Below are 10,604 nucleotides of genomic sequence, written 5' to 3' on the forward strand. Positions count from 1 at the left end.
CTAATAATAATACCAGCATCTGAAAAGGGCTGTCAACTCTGGAGCAGTTCTCTCCCTTTACATAGTATGAAAGAGTTCATGAGGCAAGTGTGGATTTTTTTAAGTTGTTTACATTGATCTACTTTGTTGTTGCTTTGTTTTTTTTTTTAATTTCTTCTTATTACTTAAGAACAAAGTCTTTATCATATATTACTTTCCAAATTCATATCACTAATCTACATCTCAATTCCAAGAGGAAACCCTAGTTTAAAAAAAATAATAAACATCAGACACCCAACAAATCTGCTCTTGAAGCCACTGTAAATAGAGTTCTGAATCAAAGACAGTAAGCTTAGTTCTGTTATTTTCCAACCAAATCCATCAATGCTCAGTAATTTGCTTGTTATTGAAGTGGTTGTAACAATAGTGGTAGTGGTGATGACTCCTACCATTTCCAGATCTTATGATGACAGGGATGAGGAATGCCTGACCTTTGGAATACCAGCCAGTGGGAAATATTTGACCACAGCCAGGTAGTAAGGATAGGAAACAACCAGAGCAGAATCCTGCAGCACAGCCTAACATCCAGAACATGTGACCCAATGCTACATGAAGCTCACAGGAATGTAAGGTCTAAGAGTCTCTCAATAGTTTTTAAGAGGTAATCTTACAGGTCTATCACAATCCAAGGAAATCTTGCTATCATGGGCACCCATTACCTGCTCACTTCAGAGAGCAACAATGAAGTCAAAACCTCCACTTTTTATTCACTATTAGCAGTACAACTTCTAATATACTTCTAATATACTCAGAAACTGGAGCATTTGGGGCCCTTCCTGGGTACAGGAAGATACCCAAATATAAATATGGGAGAAAGTGCCTTAGAGTCATCTCAGTTTTTCAGCTGCAAGGGCAAAGTTACTCAATTCACCTCTCCTTATCATTTTTTTTTTTTTTTTTTTTTTTTTTTTACAGGCAGAGTGGACAGTGAGAGAGAGAGACAGAGAGAGAAAGGTCTTCCTTTGCCGTTGGTTCACCCTCCAATGGCCGCCGCTGCAGCCGGCGCACCGCGCTGATCCTGGCAGGAGCCAGGAGCCAGGTGCTTTTCCTGGTCTCCCATGGGGTGCAGGGCCCAAGCACCTGGGCCATCCTCCACTGCACTCCCTGGCCATAGCAGAGAGCTGGCCTGGAAGAGGGGCAACCGGGACAGAATCCGGCGCCCCAACCGGGACTAGAACCCGGTGTGCCGGCGCCGCAAGGTGGAGGATTAGCCTATTGAGCCACGGCGCCGGCTTCTCCTTATCATAAAAGAGTTCACAGGACTGCATATATTTATATCTCCCACATGGAGTAAAACTCTGACCTAGGTAAATGCTTCTTTCAGATTAATCAATAAAGACAGAATACTGACCCCAAAATAATAATGGGAAAAAAAATCTTAGCTCTCAAGGGAGTAGAAAGAGATATAGGGTAAGGCTTCACTATCTTTTCTTACATTCACAGAGAACCATTTGCAAGGCATGACTTTGGAGATTTCTGTCGAAAATGAACGTAAGAGTCCTGTAATGGGCAGACAAGATTTCATGTAGCATAGTCAAGAAAAGACCAGTATTGAGTTGTCCTTTGATTGGCCCATGTTTCAGTCATGACAGTGGCCTCACCCTCAGCCTCACTGGGGCCCCAGTGCTTGCAACCTACCCACTCTCCTCTACTAGACTAGCTTTGATTGAGGTGCTTCAGGGTCCTCTTCAGCTTGATCATGACTCTAATCACCTTCCTCATCCAAACCTCAATCTAGACTCACTGCCTAAGTCTGTGGTATGTCTGGCCTCAGAATCCCCATTAATCCTCTCTGCCTACTTTTAGGAACATCTGGGTACTTCACCTTGAGCTCTTTGTTGATAACCGTTTGCCAGGACTCTGACCTCTGTTGCAGTCCCAATGAGACCATTTCAAGTTCTAATCCAGCCATCTTATGCTGATTTGTGACTCCCAAAACACAACACTGTGTCAACAAACCCTAACATTTCCCTCTTATTTTCTGTGAAAAGGAAATGTCATGTGCAGGCTGGTAAACTTATGGCCTTTGGGAATAAACAATGCAAACTGGCAATAGTGAAAGCACTAAATTAAGATTTGATGATTGCCCTTCTCTGTACTGTTGAGGAACAGTTTATTTTTTTCTTTTTACTATCTGTTGAATTCTTTGGTTAGAGTAGGGTTAATATTATGAGTATAAAATAAGCAAAAAGTAGATCGTTGTAAAAATTGAAAGAGTAAGAAAGGAAGGAGGACAGAGAGTGAGGGTATGGGCGGGAGGGAGGGATAGTGTTCGTAAGAAAATAAAGTTTGCCATATGTAACACAAAAAATGCACTTCTTCACAATGTTTTTTAAATAAAAGGGTAAGGAAGAGGATGTACCTATTCTCTACCCTGTATCTAACTGAGGAGATCATGCCCAAGATACTATTTAAGGATTGTTTAAGATGATTTGAAGTAAGTTAATAAAAACAAAACTGTGCCCAAACATGGAGACACTGGTTGATAACAAAAGCCCTGCAGATGTTAAATACATCAGAAAAGACCTAATTAAAGAGCTGAAAATGAACATTTTAAATATAAACTAAGCAATGAAGGGTTTTAGAGAGAAAAAATAGAACTAAGAAAAAATTAAAATAATACGTGAAACATTCAAAATGTAGAAGTGTGTAACTAAATTTTAAGTCCTTCAGAATATTGACTTGAGGATTTTATTTTTATCTATAAAATTTTACATCTAAATTTATAGCGGGGCCCGCACCATGGTGCAGTTGTTTAATCCTCCACTTGTGGCGCCGGCATCCCATATGGCTGCTGGTTCTAGTCCCAGCTGTTCCATTTCCAATCCAACTCTCTGCTATGGCCAGAGAATACAGTAGAGGATGGCCCAAGGACCCCTGCACCCATATGGGAGACCCAGAGGAAGCTCCTGGCTCCTGGCTTCGGAATGGCATAGCTCCAGCCGCTGAAGTCAATTGGGGAGTGAACCAGCGGATGGAAGACCTCTCTCTCTCTCTCCCTCTCTCCTCCTCTCTCTCTGCCTCTCCTCTCTCTGTGATTCAAGTAAAAACAAATAAATCTTTAAAAAAATTTATAGCATTCATTCTGTGTTGCTTTTGTGGTTATAGTTTCCTACTTTTATTAATATATTAAATGTACTTAAAATTTTGAAATTAACATGTATACAAAGAGTAAATAAACTATGAATATTTGAATATTTTAATTAGTAACAATAAGGCTAGTGTCAGGGTAACCACATAAATTAAGAAATTTGGACATATCATTGCTCTGGAAGCTTCTTGAGCTCCTATCTTCCACATTGTCTTACAGGTTGCATTCCCTTCCCTCGCCCACATATGTAAACAACCCATCATAGTTTTTTTTTTTTTTTTTGTATTTTAGGCACAGAGATATATACATCTCCAATATAACATTTTTTAGTATTGTCGCTCCCCCTCTTCGTGGAGGAACAACACAGGACCCTGCGCTGTTCTTTCGTCTGCTCGGCCCTCCCCGGGTTTGCTGCTGGTTCTTCCCGGGTTGGCTACCGTCCCTTCCACCTCCGTGGAAGGGCGGTTCCCCCTGGCCACTTTCCCCACTTCCGCGGGGGAGCAGCACACCGCCGGCCGGCTCTCTCGGGGGCTGCACAGGTGTTCCTTCAGATAGATGTTCCCCTTAGATGTTCCTGGTGCATGTTGTCTCTCTCCTCCTTTATAGTCCTCCTCCACCAATCCCAACTCGGCTGCCCATACGCCGAGTACGCTGCTCTCCTCCAATCAGGAGCAGGATCAGCTCCTGGAGGTCATCACTCAAGTTGGCAAGAGGCAGCTGCGTAGAAGCTGTTTTCTCCTCTCCCAGCGCCATATTGTGGGAGAGCAGATGCATAGAATAAGTCTTAATTCCAGTAACTCAGTCCAGTCCGGGTTGCTCCCCACAAGTATTACTAATGTAATTAGTATTACATCTCCAATATAACATTTTTAGTATTACTAATGTAATTAGTATTACATCTCCAATATAACATTTTTTAGTATTACTAATGTAATTAGTATTACATCTCCAATATAACATTTTTTAGTATTACTAATGTAATTAGTATTACATCTCTAATATAACATTTTTAGTATTACTAATGTAATTAGTATTACATCTCCAATATAACATTTTTTAGTATTACTAATGTAATTAGTATTACATCTCCAATATAACATTTTTTAGTATTACTAATGTAATTAGTATTACATCTCCAATATAACATTTTTCAGTATTACTAATGTAATTAGTATTACATCTCCAATATAACATTTTTCAGTATTTTTAGTATTACAATTTTTTAGTATTGGACTTCACAAAAATGAAATTATGGTGGCTTTACTCACCTAAATTTGCCTATTTTGCCCAAAAAATTAGATATTTTAGACCCATCCAAAAATAATGAGTTTAATATTAAGAATCAACTTTCCAATAAAAGTTAGTTGCTGTCACATCCATTGCCCTCAAACAACAAATTGACCAAAATCTAATAAAGCTTCTCCCAGTGGCAATAAAGTAATCACTGTATAGACAGAGCCTTTGAGTAGGAAAGAGATGTAAGGACAACACTGCATCCTGTTCCTCTAGGACTTGAAATTTACATACTCCTGATCTAGGCAGATGTGATTAGATTTTAATATAGACAATTTGCTAAGCCAAGAATCAGGGAAACTCAATATTCTAAAACTCGTTATATTAGGAGAATACTGAATGCTAAATAAATTTTTTTCAGAAAGTAAAGCATAATTTTCCTCCAGGAATAGTTCCTCATTCTCATTCAATTATTGGTTTGTTTTAATAGACTTGCCAATTCCAACAGCTAAAACCTGAAGCAAAATCCACCGTATCATCTCTTTTCCAAAATCAATGTAAAGTATGGAATTAAGACATGGTATCTGAGGACCTGTGTACTAGTCATTACCCCACCATTTATAATCTTTGTGGCCTTAAAAAAGTCACTTCTCTTGATTTCCTCATCCTTATTCATCGCGAAGGAATGCTCTTAATTGAGAGCCACACTTTTTTTTCCTTTTTTTTTTTTTTTTTTTTTTTTTTTTGACAGGCAGAGTGGAGAGTGAGAGAGAAAGAACTTCCTTTTCTGTTGCTTCACCCCCCCAGTGGCCATGGGGCCAGCGCGCTGTGGCTGGCACACCGCGCTGATCCGAAGCCAGGAGCCAGGTGCTTCTCCTGGTCTCCCATGCGGGTGCAGGGCCCAAGCACTTGGGCCATCCTCCACTGCACTCCCGGGCCACAGCAGAGAGCTGGACAGGAAGAGGAGCAACTGGGACCAAATCTGGCACCTGATAGGGACTAGAACAGGCACTAGGGTGCCAGCGCCGCAGGTGTAGGATTAGCCTATTGAGCCGCGGCGCCAGCGAGCCGCACTTAAATCATGTATTGCCATGTGACTCAAATGAGATGGTGATTGTATAGGCAATCAAGAAGTGCTGCCCAGGGACATTTAGGCTGACTGAAGCAACAAACCTGAGAAATGTGCTGAAAAGTCACTTCAAGAGAAGGAAATATAGATGTGAGAGAGACAATGGGGTTTCCAAAAATCCGTAAGTGCTTACTTTATTATCTCTGCTAGACCCACAGTGTTAGGGAGGTAAAAAGCCTTGTGTTCCCTCCTGACGAGCTTACATTTTAGCCTGTTTGGAGAGCTGTGATAAAATTTGATCACTTATAGTTTCCCTCTGTCAGAGAATCAGCAACTGGAGGATCCTCTTCCTCCCTGAAAATGTATAGGTTTTAAAGCTCTGTCTCATGGCCTGAGCTGTGGTGTAGCAGGTAAAGCAGACGCCTGCAGTGCCAGCATCCTATATGGGCGCTGGATGGAGTTCTGGCTGCTCCACTTCCAATATAGCCCTCTGCTATGGCCTGGGAAGCAGTAGAAGATGGCCCAAGTCCTTGGGCCCCTGCACCCATGTGGGAGACCCGGAAGAAGCTCCTGGCTCCTGGCTTTGATCAGCACAGCTTTGGCCATTGCAGCTATCTAGGGAGTGAGCCATCGGATGGAAGACCTCTCTCTCTCTCTCTCCCCCCACCCCTCTCTGCCTCTCCTCTCTCTGTGTAACTCTTTCAAATAAATAAGTCAACCTTAAAAAAAAAAAAGCTCTGCTCTATCTCTCCCATTGTGAGTACATTCTCTCTCCATCAGACATCTCTAGTAAAGGAGGTATAAAATACCAAATAAAAGATGACATTAAAATTATTAGCCAAGTTTCAGCAGTCAGTTAAAATTACTGATGTCCTGTAAGAAAGTTCTAAAATTGTTGACTGCTGACTATAAAAATATTTCAGCAGAAGTAAACTCTGGGGACAGTACAGTTTTTCATTTCACACTTATTGACCTTTTATAACTTAGTATATGTCTTGAATTTTTCATTGATGTCAAACTATCCCCATTAAGCTTTGACTATTTTCAAAACTGCCTTTTCTGGAATATACCTTAATTCTGCAAGCAGTTCTCTGGTCTACCTTTTTGTGTTTGGTTTAGTGCAAACTAGCTCAGGAGTAATGAGTAAACACCATTCAAACGAGTCCAAATAAAAGGAGTCCCAAAGGACATGGGATAGAAGCAAGAGAACCATCAAAAATCAAAGCAAGGGACTAGTGCTGTGGCTTAGTAGGTTAAGCTTCAGCCTGCAGTGCTGGCATCCCATATGGGTGCCAGTTCCAGTCCCAGCTGCTCCACTTCCAATCCAGCTCCATACTGGGGGCTGGGAGGGCAGTAGAGGATGACACAAGTGCTTGGGCCCCTGCACCCACTCGGGAGACCCAGAGGAAGCTCCTGGTTCCTTGCTTCAAATCAGCCCAGCTCCAGCCATTGCTGCCATTTGTGGAATTACCAGTGGCTGGAAGGCCTCTCTGTCTCTCCCTCTCTCTGTCTGTAACTGCCTCTCAAATAAATACATCTGTTTTAAAAATCAAAGTAAACACTCTCTCTCTTTGTCTAACCCAGTCTCCATCTCTTGCTCTTGCTCTGCCTCACCCAATCACTCTCCTCCCACTCCAACATCAGCTCCCATACTTGTTTTTCTGCTATATTCTATTCTTTGCATTTCCATTTCCTTATTTACAGTTTCACTCGGATTTCTCCCCCCAACTTTAGCATGTAAGTGTTTTCAGCTTTACGTGCACAGACCCTGGTCTTGACACTACATGACCTCAAGATCCAGGGTATGGATCCACAAACTGAAATCTTTTAATTCAAGTTCTTGAGATAAAGACTCTTTGAGGCATTTGCCAGACAATGGGTTCAGGCTGGTGGCCATCAGGATCCAAACTGTGGGGTGGGGGTGGGTTGTAGTCTCAGATATTAAGATTGTTTGGAACTCCTGTTTCCCATATCAGAGTGCCTGAGTTGAATTCCTCGCTCCACTCTCCAGATTCCTACTAGCACATACCACAGAAAGCAGAAGGTGAGGGCTCAAAATATTTGCTAGATCCTTGCCACCAACATTGGAGACCCAGACTGAGTTCTTTGCTCCTAACTTTCACCTGACCTTGCCCAGTCTTTCTGCCTCTAAAATACATTAATTGATTTTTAAAAATCCAAACCACTTAGCCAGGGGCCAAGATCAAATGGTGCAATTAGGAATATGATGTCAGGGGCTGTATAGGGTATAATTCTCAGAGGAAATGATGCAGCCAGGTAGCCGCCTAGCATTGTCTCATATTCATCATTATATTCCCTCAGTAAGCTGATAATCTGCTTAACTCCTCAGCTATAGCCCCCAAAATAGCAGAAGTTGGATGTACCTGAAGTTCTTGGTAGAAGCAGCTACAAAACAGGGCCCAACTTCTTCACCTCCCACATGCACTGTCCCAAAAAAGAAAATCTCCATGACTGACAATATTTTTAGATATAAACTGCCTTACGCATACTCCAAATATGACATTGAGTTTGGATGAAATTTCACCTGAAAAGCAAAATAACTTTTTAGAAATATTACTAAGGTATTTCCAGTCATTATCTTTTTTAAGATTTATCTTATTTATTTGAAAGGCAAAGTTACAAAGAGAGAGGGAGAGAAAGGGAGTGTGTGTGTGTGTATGTGTGTGTGTGAGACAGAGAGAGAGAGAGAGAGAGATATTTTCCATCAGTTCATTCACTGGCTGCAATGGCCAGTGCTGTATTGGTTTGAAGTAAAGAGACAGAAGCTTCTTCTGGATCTTCCATGTGGGTGCAGGGGTCCAAGTACTTGGGCCATCTTCTGCTGCTTTCTCAGGTACATTAGCATGGAACTGAATGGGAAGTGGAGCATCTGGGACTTGAACCAGTGCAAATATGGGATACTAGATTCACCTGCTATACCACAACACCAGCCCCTCTAGCCATTCTCTTGTCACTGGATTTTTTTTTTTTTTTGCTTTTTAGCCAGAAAAAAAGGTAACTCTAATAGGCTTGAGAAAAACAATTATTGAAGTTATTAAAACTTTTGAGATAATTAATATTAAATAAATGTTAATTAAATATTAATGAAAAATGTTAGAGATTCCCCAAAGGTACAGACTTCTGCTCCTGCTATAAGCATAGCTGGCTTTTCCATGGCTATCTACATACCCTGCAAATTTTGGCCCAAAATGAGCTGGAAGCCTTAAATAAGCTGGAATCCTGGATGCTTGCAGTTCCCCATTCCTCTTTTTTTCTCCCTCCCTACTCAGTGCAGAGTTCCCAGGTCTTTCTGACTTTACGGGCTCCAGAACCTGCAGCAAACTGGAATCTGCTCCCTTTCGCCACATTGCCTCACCTGCATCCCAGTGCTTTGCTTGAGTCTTCCTGACTGCGTTCCGGAGCTCTGGATTCTGATCTTGGTAACCCATCATGAACTCAAAAATGTCTCAGGGGCTGGCATTGTGGCACTGCAAGTTAAGCCAACACTCATGGTGACAATATCCCATATCAGAACAATTTGAGTCTGAGCAACTCTGCTCCCAGTCTAGATACTACTAATGTACCTGAGAAGGCAGTAGAAGACACCCAAATACCTGGGTCTCTGCCACCCACATAGGAGACTCAGGCAGAGTTACAGGCTCCTGGCTTCAGTCTGGCCCAGCTCCGGCCTTTGCAGATTTTGAGGGGAATGAACCAGCAGGTGAAAGGTTCATATTCTTTCTCTCTCTCTTTCTCTCTCTTCTCCTTCTCCTCCTCCTCTTCTTCTTCTTCCATCTCCTCACTCAATACTCATACCAATTTCCTATATTGTACCTCAACCTGTGAACTGATTCTAGTAAGTCTGAATTCTATCTTTCATCTATATTTGTCATGGACCCATCCCAGTAAAACTCCTTTTACCTTTAGTTATGAGACCCTTCACATCCACCACCTACTGTTTGTTTTCACAGATTCCCAGTTCTGGCCTCTCCAGCCTTTTCATTTCCTGGACTAAATGTTGTTAAATGTGTTAAACCCTCAGGGAAATTAGTTCATCTATCTCTGAGACATGATCACAGATGATTCAGTGAAGGTATTACATATGACTGAGAACATTTACCAAACTGGCCAAAGCACCCAAACCTGAACAAAGAAAACTGACCTCATGAAGTAATAGCTGCCTAAGGTATCAGTCTATTGAAAATTCCAATATGATTGATGCCTCCTATACAAATTCTGCTAATAGAAATGAATAACATATTTAATCAACAAATCAGACCAGAATACTAATAAACAGAGATAAGGGATAACATGATCTTTCTGATTCAGGTTTTTTATTTTTTTATTTGAAAGAGACAGAGAAAGTTCTTCCATCCACTGACACTGTTATCGGAATTTGGGGTGCCATATTATATCGCCATATGCTTATTAATAAGTCTGTTTGGGCTCTGGTCTGAAGCACCAGCATCCTATATGGGCGCTGGTTCAAGACCTGGCTGCTCCACTTCCGATCCAGTTCTCTGCTATGGCCTGGGAAAGTAGTAGAAGACGGCCCAAGTCCTTGGGCCCCTGCACCCATTTGGGAGACCTGGAAGAAGCTTCTGGCTCCTGGCTTCAGATCGGCGCAGCTCCGGCCGCTATGACTAATTGGAGAGTGAACCAGCAGATGGAAGACCCCTCTGTCTCTCTCTCTCTCTCTCTCTCTCTCTCTCTCTCCCTCTGTCCCTCCTCTATGTGTGTAACCCTGACTTTCAAATAAATAAATAAATATTTATTAAAAAAAAAAGTCTGTGTGGGTTCTTGCCTAATATTCAGAGAAGAATTCTGAATACTGGCATAAATGAAGAAGGCAGCATGGTGCATTTTAAGATTTTATTCAGTGCAAAAGATGTATAGGAGAATGAGGGCTTTATCTAAGAGAGAGGGATAAATCTCTGTTCATACCAAGTACCAGGAACCAGCCACGTGGAAGAGCCTCTAGGCCAGGAAGCATAGAGCAGGTTGGCCTGAAGCCACACTCCCTGAAAGCGCAGGGCTGCAGTCAGCCCCCTACTGGCCAGAGGCCAGGGAAAGGAAAAAGAAAAAAAGGGCCAGACACACCATGTCCCTGGCTTTTAATCCACTTTCAAAGGGGAGTGGTTAATTAACCTGATTGGCCAGTGGGCACTCAAG

The 10,604-nt window shown here is 41.9% G+C and overlaps 1 pseudogene; it reads right to left on the reverse strand.

Moving 5' to 3' along the window:
- LOC100344916 (ZZ-type zinc finger-containing protein 3 pseudogene) overlaps nucleotides 1–8,881 on the reverse strand; it is a 143,012-nt pseudogene extending 134,131 nt beyond the window's left edge.
- Nucleotides 8,882–10,604: the final 1,723 nt, after the last annotated feature.

The sequence above is a fragment of the Oryctolagus cuniculus genome, chromosome 5, assembly GCF_051225735.1.
Source record: "Oryctolagus cuniculus isolate XC-2025 breed Fujian yellow rabbit chromosome 5, ASM5122573v1, whole genome shotgun sequence".
Classification (NCBI taxonomy): Eukaryota; Metazoa; Chordata; class Mammalia; order Lagomorpha; family Leporidae; genus Oryctolagus; species Oryctolagus cuniculus.